This window comes from Bombina bombina, chromosome 1, assembly GCF_027579735.1.
Source record: "Bombina bombina isolate aBomBom1 chromosome 1, aBomBom1.pri, whole genome shotgun sequence".
Classification (NCBI taxonomy): Eukaryota; Metazoa; Chordata; class Amphibia; order Anura; family Bombinatoridae; genus Bombina; species Bombina bombina.
In genome coordinates, this window is record NC_069499.1 from 1,359,776,521 (window position 1) to 1,359,796,069 (window position 19,549).

The 19,549-nt window shown below is 40.1% G+C and overlaps 1 protein-coding gene across 2 annotated transcripts in view; it reads right to left on the reverse strand.

Moving 5' to 3' along the window:
* The window catches only part of LOC128649959 (mothers against decapentaplegic homolog 6), a 75,294-nt gene extending 58,274 nt beyond the window's left edge, over nt 1-17,020 (reverse strand). For both annotated transcript variants that reach the window (XM_053703540.1, XM_053703549.1), the window contains exon 1: nt 16,924-17,020. The gene's annotated coding sequence lies outside the window, so the exon portion shown is untranslated. The remainder of the gene's footprint in view (nt 1-16,923) is intronic.
* Nucleotides 17,021-19,549: the final 2,529 nt, after the last annotated feature.

Here is a 19,549-nt window from a genome sequence, read left to right on the forward strand (position 1 = left end):
GTTTGGCGTTAGCCGTGAAAACCAGCGTTAGAGGCTCCTAACGCTGGTTTTAGGCTACCGCCGGTATTTGGAGTCACTCAAAAACATAATTTATGCTTACCTGATAAATTCCTTTCTTCTGTAGTGTGATCAGTCCACGGGTCATCATTACTTCTGGGATATTACTCCTCCCCAACAGGAAGTGCAAGAGGATTCACCCAGCAGAGCTGCATATAGCTCCTCCCCTCTACGTCACTCCCAGTCATTCGACCAAGGACCAACGAGAAAGGAAAAGCCAAGGGTGAAGTGGTGACTGGAGTATAAATTAAAAAATATTTACCTGCCTTAAAAACAGGGCGGGCCGTGGACTGATCACACTACAGAAGAAAGGAATTTATCAGGTAAGCATAAATTATGTTTTCTTCTGTTAAGTGTGATCAGTCCACGGGTCATCATTACTTCTGGGATACCAATACCAAAGCAAAAGTACACGGATGACGGGAGGGATAGGCAGGCTCTTTATACAGAAGGAACCACTGCCTGAAGAACCTTTCTCCCAAAAATAGCCTCCGATGAAGCAAAAGTGTCAAATTTGTAAAATTTGGAAAAAGTATGAAGCGAAGACCAAGTTGCAGCCTTGCAAATCTGTTCAACAGAGGCCTCATTCTTGAAGGCCCAAGTGGAAGCCACAGCTCTAGTAGAATGAGCTGTAATTCTTTCAGGAGGCTGCTGTCCAGCAGTCTCATAAGCTAAACGAATTATGCTACGAAGCCAAAAAGAAAGAGAGGTAGCGGAAGCTTTTTGACCTCTCCTCTGCCCAGAGTAAATGACAATGAAAAGAGAAGACGTTTGTCGAAATTCCTTAGTTGCCTGTAAGAAAAATTTTAGAGCACGGACTACATCCAGGTTGTGCAGTAGACGTTCCTTCTTTGAAGAAGGATTTGGGCATAAAGAAGGAACAACAATCTCTTGATTGATATTCCTGTTAGTAACTACCTTAGGTAAGAACCCAGGTTTAGTACGCAGGACTACCTTATCCGAATGAAAAATCAAATAAGGAGAATCACAATGTAAGGCTGATAATTCAGAGACTCTTCGAGCCGAGGAAATAGCCATTAAAAATAGAACTTTCCAAGATAACAACTTTATATCAATGGAATGAAGGGGTTCAAACGGAACGCCCTGTAAAACATTAAGAACAAGGTTTAAACTCCATGGTGGAGCAACAGTTTTAAACACAGGCTTAATCCTGGCCAAAGCCTGACAAAAAGCCTGGACGTCAGGAACTTCTGACAGACGTTTGTGTAACAGAATGGACAGAGCTGAGATCTGTCCCTTTAAAGAACTAGCAGATAAACCCTTTTCTAAACCTTCTTGTAGAAAAGACAATATCCTAGGAATCCTAACCTTACTCCAAGAGTAACCTTTGGATTCACACCAATATAGGTATTTACGCCATATCTTATGGTAAATCTTTCTGGTAACAGGTTTCCTAGCCTGTATTAAGGTATCAATAACTGACTCAGAAAACCCACGTCTTGATAAAATCAAGCGTTCAATTTCCAAGCAGTCAGCTTCAGAGAAGTTAGATTTTGATGTTTGAAGGGACCCTGTATCAGAAGGTCCTGTTTCAGAGGTAGAGACCAAGGTGGACAGGATGACATGTCCACCAGGTCTGCATACCAAGTCCTGCGTGGCCACGCAGGTGCTATTAGAATCACTGATGCTCTCTCTTGTTTGATTCTGGCAATCAATCGAGGAAGCAACGGGAAGGGTAGTAACACGTAAGCCATCCTGAAGTCCCAAGGTGCTGTCAGAGCATCTATCAGGACTGCTCCTGGATCCGGACCCGTAACGAGGAAGCTTGGCGTTCTGTCGAGACGCCATGAGATCTATCTCTGGTTTGCCCCAACGTCGAAGTATTTGGGCAAAGACCTCCGGATGAAGTTCCCACTCCCCCGGATGAAAAGTCTGACGACTTAAGAAATCCGCCTCCCAGTTCTCCACTCCCGGGATGTGGATTGCTGACAGGTGGCAAGAGTGAGACTCTGCCCAGCGAATTATCTTTGATACTTCCATCATAGCTAGGGAGCTTCTTGTCCCTCCCTGATGGTTGATGTAAGCTACAGTCGTGATGTTGTCCGACTGAAACCTGATGAACCCCAGAGTTGTCAACTGGGGCCAAGCCAGGAGGGCATTGAGAACTGCTCTCAATTCCAGAATGTTTATTGGCAGGAGACTCTCCGCCTGACTCCATTGTCCCTGAGCCTTCAGAGAATTCCAGACGGCACCCCAACCTAGAAGGCTGGGGTCTGTTGTTACAATTGTCCAGTCTGGTCTGCTGAATGGCATCCCCCTGGACAGATGTGGCCGAGAAAGCCACCATAGAAGAGAATTTCTGGTCTCTTGATCCAGATTCAGAGAAGGGGATAAGTCTGAGTAATCCCCATTCCACTGACTTAGCATGCACAGTTGCAGTGGTCTGAGGTGTAAGCGTGCAAAGGGTACTATGTCCATTGCCGCTACCATTAAGCCGATTACCTCCATGCATTGAGCCACTGACGGGTGTTGAATGGAATGAAGGGTGCGGCAAGCACTTTGAAGTCTTGTTAGCCTGTCCTCTGTCAGGTAAATCTTCATTTCTACAGAATCTATAAGAGTCCCCAGGAAGGGAACTCTTGTGAGTGGAACGAGTGAACTTTTCTTTTCGTTCACCTTCCATCCATGTGACCTTAGAAATGCCAGCACTAACTCTGTATGAGACTTGGCAGTTTGAAAGCTTGAAGCTTGTATCAGAATGTCGTCTAGGTATGGAGCTACCGAGATTCCCCGCGGTCTTAGTACCGCCAGAAGAGCACCCAGAACCTTTGTGAAGATTCTTGGAGCTGTAGCCAATCCGAATGGAAGAGCCACAAACTGGTAATGCCTGTCTAGGAAGGCAAACCTTAGGTACCGATAATGATCTTTGTGAATCGGTATGTGAAGGTAAGCATCTTTTAAATCTACAGTGGTCATGTACTGACCTTCTTGGATCATAGGTAAAATTGTCCGAATAGTCTCCATCTTGAACGATGGAACTCTTAGGAATTTGTTTAGGATCTTTAAGTCCAGGATTGGTCTGAAAGTTCCCTCTTTTTTGGGAACCACAAACAGATTTGAGTAAAACCCCTGTCCCTGTTCTGATCGTGGAACTGGATGGATTACTCCCATTAACAAGAGCTCTTGTACGCAGCGTAGAAACGCCTCTTTCTTTGTCTGGATTGTTGACAATCTTGACAGATGAAATCTCTCTCTTGGAGGAGAGTATTTGAAGTCCAGAAGGTATCCCTGAGATATTATCTCTAGCGCCCAGGGATCCTGAACATCTCTTGCCCAAGCCTGGGCGAAGAGAGAAAGTCTGCCCCCCACTAGATCCGATCCCGGATCGGGGGCCCTCAATTCATGCTGTTTTAGGGGCAGCAGCAGGTTTCCTAGTCTGCTTGCCCTTGTTCCAGGACTGGTTAGGTTTCCAGCCTTGTCTGTAGCGAGCAACAGCTCCTTCCTGTTTTGGTGCAGAGGAAGTTGATGCTGCTCCTGCTTTGAAATTACGAAAGGAACGAAAATTAGACTGTCTAGTCTTGGCTTTGGCTTTGTCGTTGGGTGCAAGAGAATGACTGGGAGTGACGTAGAGGGGAGGAGCTATATGCAGCTCTGCTGGGTGAATCCTCTTGCACTTCCTGTTGGGGAGGAGTAATATCCCAGAAGTAATGATGACCCGTGGACTGATCACACTTAACAGAAGAAATAGGGTCTAACGCTCACTTTTCAGCCGCGACTTTTCCATACCGCAGATCCCCTTACGTCAATTGCGTATCCTATCTTTTCAATGGGATTTCTCTAACTCCGGTATTTAGAGTCGTTTCTGAAGTGAGCGTTAGACATCTAACGACAAAACTCCAGCCGCAGGAAAAAAGTCAGTAGTTAAGAGCTTTCTGGGCTAACGCCGGTTTATAAAGCTCTTAACTACTGTGCTCTAAAGTACACTAACACCCATAAACTACCTATGTACCCCTAAACCGAGGTCCCCCCACATCGCCGACACTCGAAAAAAATTTTTTAACCCCTAATCTGCCGACCGCCACCTACGTTATACTTATGTACCCCTAATCTGCTGCCCCTAACACCGCCGACACCTAACTTCAATTATTAACCCCTAATCTGCTGACCGAATCTCGCCGCTATTCTAATAAATGTATTAACACCTAAAGCTAAGTCTAACCCTAACACTAACACCCCCCTAAGTTAAATATAATTTAAATCTAACGATATTAATTAACTCTTATTATATATATTATTCCTATTTAAAGCTAAATACTTACCTGTAAAATAAATCCTAATATAGCTACAATATAAATTATAATTATATTAGAGCTATTTTAGGATTTATATTATATAACTATTTATGATAGGGTTAGTGAGGCGGATTAGGGGTTAATAACTTTATTATAGTAGCGCTCAGGTCCGGTCGGCAGATTAGGGGTTAATAAGTGTAGGCAGGTGGAGGCGACGTTGTGGGGGGCAGATTAGGGGTTAATAAATATAATATAGGGGTCGGCGGTGTTAGGGGCAGCAGATTAGGGGTACATAGGGATAATGTAAGTAGCGGCGGTTTACGGAGCGGCAGATTAGGGGTTAATAATAATATGCAGGGGTCAGCGATAGCGGGGGCGGCATAATAGGGGTTAATAAGTGTAAGGTTAGGGGTGTTTAGACTCGGGGTACATGTTAGAGTGTTAAGTGCAGACGTAGGAAGGGTTACCGCATAGCAAACAATGGGGCTGCGTTAGGAGCTGAACGCGGCTTTTTTGCAGGTGTTTGGTTTTTTTTCAGCTCAAACAGCCCCATTGTTTCCTATGGGGGAATCGTGCACGAGCACGTTTTTGAGGCTGGCCGCGTCCGTAAGCAACTCTGGTATCAAGAGTTGAAGCTGCGTTAAAAATGCTCTACGCTCCTTTTTTGGAGCCTAACGCAGCCTTTATGTGGACTCTCGATACCAGAGTTATTTTTATGGTGCGGCCAGAAAAAAGCCGGCGTTAGTTTTTCGGATCGTTACCGACAAAACTCCAAATCTAGGCCTTAGTGTTTAAAGCGCCATTTTGAAACCTAGGTATTGTAAACTGATTGGTACAGAGCAAAGGATACCCACGGAGTGGGTTTGGAAAACAATTAAATTTGCAGACAAGATTTCTGATATACGGTAGAGATATGTTAATGAAATGCTATTGAGAAAAAGCGTATTTGGGGTAGTTAGTTAGTAACAGGCATAGAAAATATTTACTTACAGTGGCCCTTTAATATATGAAATGTATGCAATTTTGTGCTAGATTTGTTGATTATGCTGATAGATCTAATTTTCTTGAATATATTAAGGGAATTGGGTTTAACTTTTGTGGGCATTTATATATGTGGTTCTGATCATCATCCGGGATATGAACCTTATATACCGATTTTTTATCTGCTGATTTATTATTTACATATCTATCAAATTTATATTTCCCATGTATTAATTATGTTCATATTTGTAAATTATACTTCTTAATGATGTTTTTGTTTAGAATTAATTTATTGATATAAGCCAATGTTTGCAATCTGAATATTGTTGGTTGTTCCCTTTAACATAGGCAAAGAGGGTATGTGTTTTTATCCTCCAATGGGTAACTTGTGATTGGTATAAATTGATGTATCACCTGAGAGCACATATAGTCTATGATTACGGCTATGTCTTGCCGAAACGCGTAAGACCAGTTCTCCTGCTTTTTTATCCTACCTAGATGCCCATGTACTTTTAATATTTTGAATAAAGCCTATATATCGATTTTATTTTGGAAATCTGTGTTTTGGATTCTCTTTTTTCTATGCATTTGGAGGGAGAGGAGCCCTCCTATCCGTTTTTCAACAGTATTTCCCCAGCCTTGGATACAGTCGCTAGAAGATTGGCAAGAGGAGTTTGCACACAGCAGCCAGTGATGAAAGCGTGACAGGTGTTGGCCATGTGGATGCGGCATCTGACGTCACCCGGAAGTGCTGAAGGATTACATGCTGGTAGTAGACGCCACGGAGAAGTGAATGCACCAACTGGGTTGAGGCGTGAATGTCATGGAGAAGTGAAGCACCGATTGAGGTGAGACCGAGCTGTCCCCGAATGTGAATGGGGTTAGGTTTGGCTGTATGCCTATAGCCCCTGTCGGGTGGATGCCAGACAGCCTTCCTTGGAGTGGTGAGTCAGATTATTCCTTGACACTGTTACGCTACTGTTTACACGCTGTGTGCTCTTCATCTCTCACTACTTATTGTCATCCAGTATATATGGGACGTGTTTAATTTCCAGTTGCTCATTTTGATACATGGATTGCTCATATTTTTTCCAATTTTGATTGTATGTAACGTTCATATAGGTAGGGCAACAGATCTACCTAAGATCGTTTATTTAGTTTATAAAGGAACCAATGAACTAGCCCAACAGGAACTACACGCCTCTTTGTGTCATAATGGGCGGAATTGGATATAGGTTTTTTTTAAAACCCAAAAGGGCGCAACTTTTAAATCATCCTAATATTGAACCTCTTGATAAAGCCCGGCCGCTGTCTGGGGGAAACGCGTTAAGGACCTCACATCACTCAGGCAGTTGACGTCTCCTGTGTACCTGGCCTCTGTCACCTGTGGTAGGCAATCTGGATGCCTAGCAGAGTCTACAGCCAGGGTGTTAAACGTTAACCTCGGATTGTGTTCACAGTCACCACAGAAGCAATACTATCAGAACGTCTGTTTTATTGCCTGATTTTTAATCTACTTCTAGTAAGTGTAACAATGTGTGTTGTGTGTGTATCTATTTAATTAAAAGCGTCACTTGATTCGCACTTTCTGTTTTTCATACTATCTATACACCGAGCCAAGGGAGGGATCACCTGGCTGGACGGAGAAACACTGTCCCTATCAGGAAACAGAGTCTGCAAACAAGACTCAGCTCATCGAACATACTATTCAATGTACTTTGGTTGGAAAATTGGATAATTGTATAAGGTACTTTCATGTATTCGGGACACTCACAGTAAAGAGGGGACTTTGTATTCATAACAGACTGTATCATTACTAACTGTAGGTTTCAAGTGGGAGTAAAATAGTAAAGTATCTCCACTATATGTATGATATTTGATACATGTGTCTCCGCTATCATAGAAACCTGTTGTAGTATTGTTACAATATCTCTTTACAGGTGTGGTTTTTGAGTTTGAGCCTTATGAGCCATATTATTGGTTTGCAACATCCATTTGTGTATTAATGTTTGTAACTTCACATTTAAGAAGTTTGTGTGTATCAATGTATCAATAGAATTGTAGTTACATTTACACATATCAGGTCTAGCGCAATATCATCCGTGTTTGATATATATATATATATATATATATATATATATATATATATATATATATATTATTATTATTAAATCAAAAGCTCTATTTCTGATAGCTAAAATGCTAAAAAGTCTCCAGTTCTTTGAGCAATGTTTTCTCTGATATTCACGGTAGCGAAGAGGTTAAATAACTAAAAAATTACTAACATAATTAAAAAAAAAATTAAAAAAAAGGCTCTACTAAAAATAAATTAACAGTACAGATATTTTTATAATAGTGCAATGTTTTGTTAGAAGAACTGGTGGATCATTATGTCTGCACATTTCACAATTCTACTCTGACTTCTCTACAGCAACTACATTTTCTATAGAAAGCTAACTTAAAGGGACAAAAAACCCCCACATTTTATAAGCATAGTATTGAGGTTATTCACAGCCTCCCTTTGGTCATGGGTGCCGCCATGTTGAAATCTAGCTTTCACTGCAATCCAGTGCTGATGTGTTAACAGATGCAACTCTCCTTCCGACACCTGCAGTGAAACCTAGTTACAAAATGGCAGCACCCATAATTAGAGGGGGTACATGACATGTATTTAGTGTTTAATATTACTTTAAGTTTGCAGTTCATAATTGCTTGGTGGTAAAAAAAAAAAAAAAAAAAAAAAAAAGATGGCTTTTAAAAAAGGGACAGTCAACACCAGAATTTTTGTTGTTTAAAAAGAAAGTTAATCCCTTTATTACCCATTCCCCATTTTTGTATAACCAACACTGTTATAGAAATACAATTTTTACCTTTGTAATTACCTTGTTTCTAAGCCTCTGCAAACTGCCCCCTTTTTTCAGTTGTTTTGACAGACTTGCATTTTAGCTAATCAGTGCCCACTCCAGGGTAATTTCACGTGCATGAGCTTAATGTTATCTATATGAAACACATGAACTAATGCTCTCTAGTGGTCAAAATGCATTCAGAATAGAGGCAGTCTTCAAGGTCTAAGAAATTAGCATAGAACCTCCTAGAATTAACTTTCAACTAAGAATACGAAAAGAAGAAAGCAAAATTGGTGATAAAAGTAAATTACAAAGTAGTTTAAAATGGCATTCCCTATTTAAATCATGTAAGGTTTTTTGGACTTGACTGTCCCTTTGACCCCTTCCTGCCAGGACTTATTTGTCTACTTCGGAACAAAGTTCTGATGTTAACAAATAAGTTAAAATTTAAATCACACCATCGTTCATGTAATCGCGTGATTTCAATGATGGGATCGGGTCAGGGGGGAGTGCCAATGACACTATGCACGCCCTCCAACCTGCGATCCCACTTAGGAAGCCATTATGGCTGCATGAAAGCCAAAGGCTAAGGACGTTCCATGTTGTCCTAACAGTGTTAAGATGGAATGGAACGTCCCAACGGTGGGAAGGGTTTAATTTATTAGTCAAGAGTGGAAAAAAGCTGTGTTACCTATTTATATGTTATCTGTTATGGGAAAACAAAAAACACAGTGGGCCAGTAATGACAAGCTCATTTAAAATCTAAACTTTTGATAACATTTCAAAATAATTAAGAAAATGATAGTATAGAACTGCTGCATATACAGAGTTTGTGGTTTTATTTATTTTTCCATTTTAGTATAGTTTCAATCAAAACATCCTTACAACTTTGCTTAATTTGTTAAAGTCTTTAACCTTTTAAAGCCGTTATGCCGTTCTATTCCGTCATAATTAGCCTGGGCTTTAAAGCCGTTATGACGGAATAGAACGTCATAGCTAACGGCTGTCCTGAACCCTTCTGTGCTGTCAGGACTTGATCGCGGTCTTGTGGGCGTTCCTAGGGTTGTAGGGACGCCCCCCAGACGCGATCCAATAATTGAAATCTCGCGATCCTATGCACAATCGCGTGGTTTCAATTTGTCTACATCAGAACAGTTGTTCCGATGTAGGCACTTTAGCCCTGACACGAAAGGGTTAACATCCTGTATGCAGGAAACTAAAGAAAGCATTGGAAAATGTAGCTAGAATATAAGAAACATTATTAGACGGTAGATAAGAACCAAAAAGGCCCATCAAGTCTACCCATATTATATGTTACTGTTTTTTTAGGATAGCCTTATGCATTTCCCAGGCATTTTTGAATTCCTTTATAGTTTTTGTGTTTACTACCTCAAATGGAAGTTTGTTCCATAAATCCACCATCCTTATTAATTACAAATTTCCCATATTCTTAAAGCAACCCCAATATTCCCCCAATGGCTATAACATTACAAACATACTAATATAGCCAAACGATCAAATAATTCTACATTTCCATCTGCCAATCTTATTCCTGACCAACCATCTGTCTGCTCCTTCTAAAGTTTGTTCAGCCTAATGCAATTTTAAACAACTTTCTAATATACTTCCATTATCTAATTTGCTTTTTTTTTTTTTTTTAAATCATACCTAGGTAGGCTCAAGGGCAGCAGTGCTCTACTGGGAGCTAGCTGCACATATATGCTTCTTGATATTGGCTTAAAGGGACACTGAACCCAATTTTTTTCTTTTGTGATTCAGATAGACCATGCAATTTTAATCAACTTTCTAATATACTTCCATTATCTAATTTGCTTTGTTTTTTTATTTAAATCATACCTAGGTAGGCTCAAGGGCAGCAGTGCTCTACTGGGAGCTAGCTGCACATATATGCTTCTTGATATTGGCTTAAAGGGACACTGAACCAAAAACAATTTTTTTGGATTCAGATAGACCATGCAATTTTAATCAACTTTCTAATTTACTCCTATTATCAAATTTTCTTCATTCTCTTGGTATCTTTATTTGAAATGCAAGAATATAAGTTTAGATGCCGTCCTATTTTTGGTGAACAACCTGGGTTGTTCTTGCTGATTGGTGGACAAATTCAATTGTAAAGGAGAGATAATAATAATAATAATAATAATAATAATAATAATAAATAGCAGCAGTGTCATATTACAGATTTTGTCCACAGTGAAATATCAGATGAAGAACCCTAAATATGTAACAATTTGATGAGTTGAACAGACACTATAGAAAGAAACCAGGTATGTAACACATAACCAAAAGAACCATTATATTGATACAGCTTCATCACAAACTTTAGTTTGTCTCCTCTTTGGATCAAACAATAGTTTGTTAGTCAAGTTTATGCCAGAGAAACATTTAAAGGGATATGCAACATCAATCAAATGAAAGTTTATATATTTTTTTTTAAAAAAAGTCATTTTACTTGGTTTAACTTCATGTTTGACATTATAACTCAAGTTATATACAGTGCAGCTTACAAAATTGCATGATTATTATTATTATTAAATAGAAGCAATTTTGCCACATACTTTCATTAGCAAAAATACTTCTAGTAAAAGTTATTACTGGTTTTCAGTGGCATAAGCACATATACTCCGAGTGCCCCATGCACCAGTATACAAACACCACCCCATCTCAAAGAGTCAGCAGCAGCTTGTAAGTTTTCTCAGACACAACACACACTACAACCAGATCTCTGAGCATTCATGGTGTTGAATGCTGGTGCACAGGCCCTCACAGCATATGTGTGTATGCCTTTTTGCTAAACTAAGAATATTATTATTATCATCATCATCATGTATTTGTAGAGCGCCAACAGATTCCGCAGCACTGAATATTACAAAATTGTTTATTTTTAAAATTGAAAGGCATCCATGCACATTTTAGTTTTGACCTTCCTATTCCTTTTTATGAAAAGCTGAAATAGCTTTATGTGGGTAGGCCTGCTAGCCCACACATTTCCACCATGACCTGTGCTCAAATACGCTAACTCTCTCACATCACTCCTCCCTCCCCTTTCATTATTTTTAATAGAATTCTTTTAATATTTTTTTTGTTTTGTTTCTGTAGTTTGTTAAAAAAAAAAAAATAATCATTTTGTCAGTACGGTTTAAAACATTGAACATTAGTCATATTGGTTAAATTACAAGTTCAAATGACTTTTGTATTAGGACAAACATTCTAAAGGGGATAAATCAAATGAGAGGACTGTCCCCCCTGCTCTTCGACATCTCGATTGAACCACTAGCAAATATGGTCAGGCAACAACTTGTAGGCATTAAGGTGGGGAAACAAGTTATAAAAATAGCTTTATACGCGGATGATCTTTTGCTATACCTTTCAGATACTAAAACCAGCATCCCCAAACTATTAAACATTACTACACAATTCGGGTCTTTCTCGGGCTATAAGATTAATAAAGCAAAATCTGAACTATTATGGCTGAGACAAAACAAAGATTCCCCTCGTGATATTCCCTTCACCGTGTCTAAAATATCTCTTAAATATCTTGGAATCCTAATCCCCTCACCTCCGGGGGATATGTACAACCTCAATTTCTCTCCAATCTTCGCGATGATTAGGGAGAAACTTAAAAATTGGCAATCCCTCCCACTATCTCTATCTGGACGGATCGCTTTATTTAAAATGATCCTGCTCCCGAAACTCCTTTATGTTCTACAGAACACTCCACTAATCCTCCTGGAGAAAGATATTCGCTGTCTAAACAGTTCACTTAGCAAATTTCTCTGGCAGGAAAAAAGACCGAGGATATCCTTAAACAAACTTTCTTTACCAAAAGAGAGCGGTGGCCTCGCACTACCGGATATTCAATCCTACAACTATGCCTTTTTAGCCCGCGTGGTAGCCGATTGGATATCCCAGGGTAATTATGTTACAAATCAATCTTTAGAGGAGAATATGTGTAGCCCGTATCAGTTGCTAGCGCTGGCCCACTGTCCACCAAAAGATCTACCAGCCAGAATCAAAAGATTCAAATCTTTTTCCAACCCATTAAGAGCCTGGTGGAGAATAGGCAATCTACTATCCCTAAACTGTAAAATCTCTCAATGTCTCCCAATACAGGGAAATCCGAAATTTCCCGCAGGAGTTAGTTCAGGAATATTCAAGAAATGGCAGGACTTGGGGCTGAGCAGGATGATCCAACTCTGGGACTGAGAGAGAAATATTGTTAAATCCTTTGATGAGTTAAAAGCAGAGTTCCACATTAACAAGGAATTCTTTGCATTCCTACAAGTCAGACACCTCCTACTTGAACTAATGAATGCGACAGGTTGGAGCTGGAACTTGGGCAAATTGGAAGGCTGGATTACCCTGTTTAAAAACGGCATCAGATCCATCTCCCCATGTTACCAGTTAATCAAATCAGGGAAAGGTGAAGTAGAGCTAGAGAAATTACTGCTTTTTGGAATCAGCTACTACCACAATCGAGTATTGATACGAAAACCATCCAAAACTCAATTTGTAAAGTGGCACAGGTCTCTCTCTCAGCCACATGGCGTGAGATGCACATCAAACTTCTCCACAAAGTATACTTCACCCCCAAAAAAGGCGACAAAATCCACTATGCTAGTTTCAACAAATGTCCAAAATGTTCACTCCCTGCAGCGGATATAACACATATGATTTGGAGCTGCCCTAGGATAAGACACCTCTGGTATAAACTCGAGTTTTGGATTAACAAAACCCTTAGGATCTCCCATCTGGGTCTTACACAGTCACTAATTGTCTTTGGTCCTGGGGATCATAACCCAAAGGATAAACTAATATTCCTATCTATTCTGGCAACGAGATATCTTATCTTTAAAAAATGGAAGTCGAGTGTAATACCATCTATTCCAGAGATAAAGAACTGTCTGAAAAAACAATGCCTCTTGGAACAAAGGGACACTAACTTAGATAATGACTTAGACATTAGACGATTCTTTAGTAAATGGTCAGCCTTCATTAAGTCACTACCAGATACAGAAATGCATGACTTTATTTTTCCTTTTAGGAACTCGGAATTGGTGCTCCTGGGCGCTTGGTAGAGTTCTGAGTGCAGTCTGAAACGGGTGGCTCCCCTTTCTATCTCTTTCTCTCTTTTTTCACCCCTTTCTTTCCTCCCCTCTCCCCCCCCCCCCTTTTTTCTTCTCTCTTTCTCTCTTTTTTCTTCTTTGTTTGTTTTATTTTTACTTTTCTTTTTTTTTCCTTTTAATGTAAATAAAATAAGAAAAACCCCAGTCAAGTGTACAAACTCTCCATCGAGGGGACCATTAATTTGTTAAAAGGATAATGAAATTGGTGCTTTAAAACTGTTTTTTTTTAGGATTTTTGTAATAGTTACCTGGCCCTACGCGGCACAAAGAGGTTGTATTCATTTTGTCTGTACACTCTGCTGGATTTAAATAAATATTTAAAAAAATAAAAAATCAAATGAGAGGAGAAATACTATAGCTGTTAACGTTTAACTACTGAAGAAATATTGCATATAGGTTATATATAAGTGATCTTGTAACATTAAAAATACAGAGCCCCCCCCCCCCCCCCCCGTCTCATTTGTCTATTCTGCCACCAGGGTATCACATATGCATCCATGATCAAATGGCTTTAGTCACAGGTAAAGAAAATATTAAATCAAGAGCTACAAGGCATTTAATTATGTGATCCCACTCTGGACCCCACAGTGGATTAACATGATCACAGAATATGATCCCCATCAACACATAAGTCTCTACAAACACAGGATATTAGCCCCTACCAAATACCGAAAACCCATCAGCCTCATGGCATAATTCCCAGCTTCAACTGGAGCCCCACACCCATAATCACAAAACATTACCTTCAGGTAATCATACAATGTTACATGCAATAAAAAAAAAATATTACATATACTGCAACCCCCCCAATTTACAACATAACTCTAGAACTCTCAGTCACACCATGTGACCCTTAAATACTATACCACATCACCCTCAAACACACACTGTACCTCAACAATCAAATCACATCACTCTCAAACACTGTGCCCCAACAATCAAAACACATGACCCTCAAACACAGCACCCAAAATAACACCATATGACCGTCAAACACTGTGCACCAACAGAAACGACACATCACCCTCAATAACTTTGCCCCAACAATCAAACACTGTTCCCCAACAATCAAACCACATGATCCTCAAACACTGTGCACCAATAATCACAGCACTTGATGGTTATATGGTGTTATTGTTGGCGCACAGTGTGTGAGGGTCATGTAGTGTGATTATTGGTTATTTTTGGTGCACCAACAATATCACCATATAACTATCAAGCACTGTGCCCCAACAATCAAACCACATCACTATCAAACACTGCCAACAATCAAACCACATGACCCTTTAACACTGTGCCCCAACAATCACACCAATGACTGCAAACACTATTTACCCACAATAATGCCACATCTCCTATCATCATACCCCCACAATTACAGAAGCACATCATCTTCTAACATAGTACTGCAACAATCACTCCACATAACCCTCTACCACAATATCCCAAAATTTTCACTTCACTAGTTCTAACACAGTACCCCAGCAATCACTCCACATCACCCTCAAACACAGTACCCAAACAATCACACCTGCTTACCATCTGATACAGTACCCCAACAGTCACACCTTGTGTGTTGTGCCTTAACAATAACACCTGATCACTCTCAAGCACAGTACCCCAACAATCACACCTGATCACCATCTAACACAGTACTCCAACAATCACACCTGATCACCATCTGATACAGTACCCCAACAGTCACACCTTGTGCGCTGTGCCTTTACAATCACACCTGGATCACCATCTGATACAGTACCCCAACAGTCACACCTTGTGTGCTGTGCCTTAACAATCACACCTGGATCACCATCTGATACAGTACCCCAACAGTCACACCTTGTGTGCTGTGCCTTAACAATCACAGCTGATCACCCTCAAACACAGTACCCCAACAATCACACCTGATCACCATCTAACACAGTACCCCAACAATCACACCTTATCACCATCTGATACAGTACCCCAACAGTCCCACCTTGTGTGCTGTGCCTTAACAATCACACCTGATCACCCTCACAGTGCCCTGACCATCACACCTGAACACCATCTAACACAGTACCCCAACAATCACACCTTATCACCATCTGATACAGTACCCCAACAGTCCCACCTTGTGTGCTGTGCCTTAACAATCACTCCTGATCACCCTCACAGTGCCCTGACCATCACACCTGAACACCATCTAACACAGTACTCCAACAATCACACCTTATCACCATCTGATACAGTACCCCAACAGTCACACCTTGTGTGCTGTGCCTTAACAATCACAGCTGATCACCCTCAAACACAGTACCCCAACAATCACACCTGATCACCATCTAACACAGTACCCCAACAATCACACCTTATCACCATCTGATACAGTACCCCAACAGTCACACCTTGTGTGCTGTGCCTTAACAATCACACCTGATAACCAACACAGTACCCCAACAATCACACCTGATCACCATCTGATACAGTACCCCAACAATCACACCTTGTGTGCTGTGCCTTAACAATCACACCTGATCACCAACACAGTACCCCAACAATCCCACCTGATCACCATCTAACACAGTACCCCAACAATCACACCTTATCACCATCTAACACAGTACCCCAACAATCACACCTTATCACCATCTGATACAGTACCCCAACAGTCCCACCTTGTGTGCTGTGCCTTAACAATCACACCTGATCACCCTCAAACACAGTGCCCTGACCATCACACCTGAACACCATCTAACACAGTACTCCAACAATCACACCTTATCACCATCTGATACAGTACCCCAACAGTCACACCTTGTGTGCTGTGCCTTAACAATAACACCCGATCACCCTCAAACACAGTACCCCAACAATCACACCTGATCACCCTCAAACACAGTACCCCAACAATCACACCTGATCACCCTCAAACACAGTACCCCAAACAAACACACAACATCCTCAAACACTGTGCCCCAAAAATCATACCTAATCACCCTCTAACACATTACCTCAACAATTACACCACAACACCCTCATATACAATAACATAAGATTACTCTCTAACTCCCACAATTACAGCTTGTTAGTCTAAACTAACCATTATACTTTCCACAATAACATCATTTTACCCTTTGCTAAACAAAGAATCCCTTACTATCATTATACAATAACTTTGGGTAAATATTGGAGCATCCACAATTACAGTACATTACTTTCAACTAAAAATTGGAGCCATCACTCAAGCCGCACATTATACTAAGCTAAACAGTAGCCTATTTCCAGATAAACACAGGAGCTCCCTTAATCACAGCCGATTACATTCACATAAACACAGAAGTTCTCACAATTATAGCATATTGTCCTTGGCAAAACACTGAAGCCTCTCACTTTCAGAGCAGGTTACCTTCAGCTAGACATTGCCCCCATAATGATATGATCCAGATCTAGTTTACCACAGAATCCCCTATAAATCATTATACATTACCCACAGCTAAACATAGTGACACCCACAATCACAAAACATGACCTTCAGTTAAACACAGCACTGTTACCCCCCACAATAAGAGAAATAATCTCCAGCAAAACATGTTGTCTCACTAAATGATTCTCAGATGAAAACAATTGCTCCCATGTTCCCAAATCCGAGGAAATTACCCTCAGCTGACACGGTGCAGACTCCCTGTTTCCTTGCTAGTTACTCCTGTCTGGTTGCTCTGTAGTACACACTGTCACTGAGTAGCTCAGCTTCAACATCCCACCCTGAAACTCCCACTTGTGGGATGTGATTAGAGACAGCCCATGTTACTTGTGCCCAGCACTGTCCCTTAGGCAGAGACACATACACAACACGTAAGCACAGGATACAAACACAGACATGAATCCCTGCACAGAGAGTGCACAAATGTATACAGACACTGCTTTATAAGTGCACTGCTTCTGTGTTAAAGGAAGACTCTCACACAGGCAGGCTTAGGACAGAGGCTAAAAGATGCCAAATTGCACATTGTATCTTTTTTATGAGGGGGGGAAAAAATTTAAAGCTACAAAAAAAGGTCCCCATACAAAATAAAGCTTAAAAAAAAAATTGTTTTGCAGTCAATGGACAAACATATTGAAAAGCCTCTTGAGTGCTATTTAGATCCATCCATATTATCAAACTAACACTATACAGCATGGGGGAGGATCAGTGATTCCAGCGCCACTGAGAACCGCAGCCTTTCTGGGACTAGTGAAAAATATATATAATTTTTCAGAATTCAATTACAGCAAAACAGACAAAATCATGGGTGGATTGCAGTTTTTTTCTATGTGCATAATGCAAACTTCTATACAGGATTCAATTTGGAGTTTCCTTAATATTGGAAGGTTTTAGATAAAGGGACTTCATTTAATAATAAAATAATATTTTTGTTATTTCGTTAATATTTGAGTACCATATGTTTACACCCTCCACACTCAAAGGGTTTAAATACATGAATTCCCCCTAAAGGGCAATAATGCATTGCTACTCCTGGGCAGTATGCAACCTGTGAACCAATCACAAGTGGTATATGCAGGTAGTCACCAATCACTGACTGTGTCATGTTACCGACTGGCTCAGCAGTAGGAGATTCACTTTTTATTTAAAAGGGACATTCCAGCCAAAATTGGAACTCACATGGATGCATTACAGTTTTGAATAGAAGTATTTTTGTAATATACCTGTATTATCAAAATACCTCTAATAAAAGCTATAGCGGTTTCAAAAGTGTATTTAAGTATGCTATGTGCACCAGCATTTTAAACACAGCACTTCCTCAGAGAGCCTAAGGTGATTCTACTGTCTGGTAATGACTCAATTTGTTAATTGCTGACCTGATACAAGCCCCACTTGCATTATGAGCAGCTGCAGTATTTATAATGCTGGTGCACTGAGAATATCTAGCTATGCTTCATATGCTTGTGCAGAGAAAAATGTAAACACTAAAACAGTGATACCTTTTAATAGAAACATTTTTGCCAATATAAGTATATTGCAAAGATGTTTTATATTCAAAAATGTAATTAATCTATGTGCATTTACATTTTGACTGGAATGTCCCTTTAACCACTTTGGGTTAAATACATAGTTTTGCAAACATTGATGCAATAATACAGAGTATTTTATTATTTCACTATTATGTCTGTTTAAACTCATTAGCCTAGATTCAATATAACGCAATCTTAAAACTAATATCTTGCTAAAAAAAACCTGTTTCAATGTTGCTGCTCATAAATCACAGGATTCAACGAGATTTCTATCCTCCACTCATCAGAGCACTGACTTACAACATCAGCTCCATACAAATCAATAGTCATTTCTATTTTGTGACCATTAACCTCCCTCCACATAGAACAACTTCCACTATCATATCAACATCACAACAATGTTTTAACCCCTTCCCGCCTTTAGGACGTTCCATGTCGTCCTAACTGCGCTAGGCTGTACTGAAGTCATAGAAGCTTTCTAAAGGGGATCGCAGGCTGGAGGGCATCATGGACACTCCCCACTGACCCAATCCCATCATTCAAACCACACGATTGTGTGTTTTCAATTTTTACTTATTTGTTTACTTTGGAACTTTGTAGACAAAGAAGTCCTGGTGGGAAAGGGTTAAAATGATAAGAAACAAATAAAAACAAAAAATGTATAAACAGCCCAGTCTAATATATGCACAAAAGAAAGGGTGAAAAAAGGTTCAAGAAAAAGACAACCTCATCAGCTTTGAGAGACACAACGCAAGACAAGATAATTCACACTCACATCTTTCTAAATCTTGCATGCTGAGTCGCAGTTAAAGGGACATAAAACATAAAGTGTCAGATTTCAAGTGGAGCACTAATGTGTGCTGGTGTTAGAAGTTAAGCACAATGTGAACGCAAACCTCACATTCACATTGCTTGGAAGCATTGCGCTTACAAGAGCACGCTACCATAGACTCCAACGGGAACCTCGTTCTCATCCCGTCAGACGCAGCATGAGAACTCACACAGTGCAGGTGTTAAGTAGCGAAACAATGGCAGCAAAGTGTAAATAGATATGTATATGCTGTTCATCTATATTTATGTGTTAATATATGCACATATTAACACATAAATATATATGTATATAAGCATATACAGATATATTTACTGGCAACACACAGTTCCCATAGACTGCAATGTAAAGGCACTTTTCAGATCTGATCTCTGGTTAATTTTATAAGCGCTAATTGCTACTGTGAGCTTGCGGTAGCAATAACCAGCCACTTGTTATGGCTGG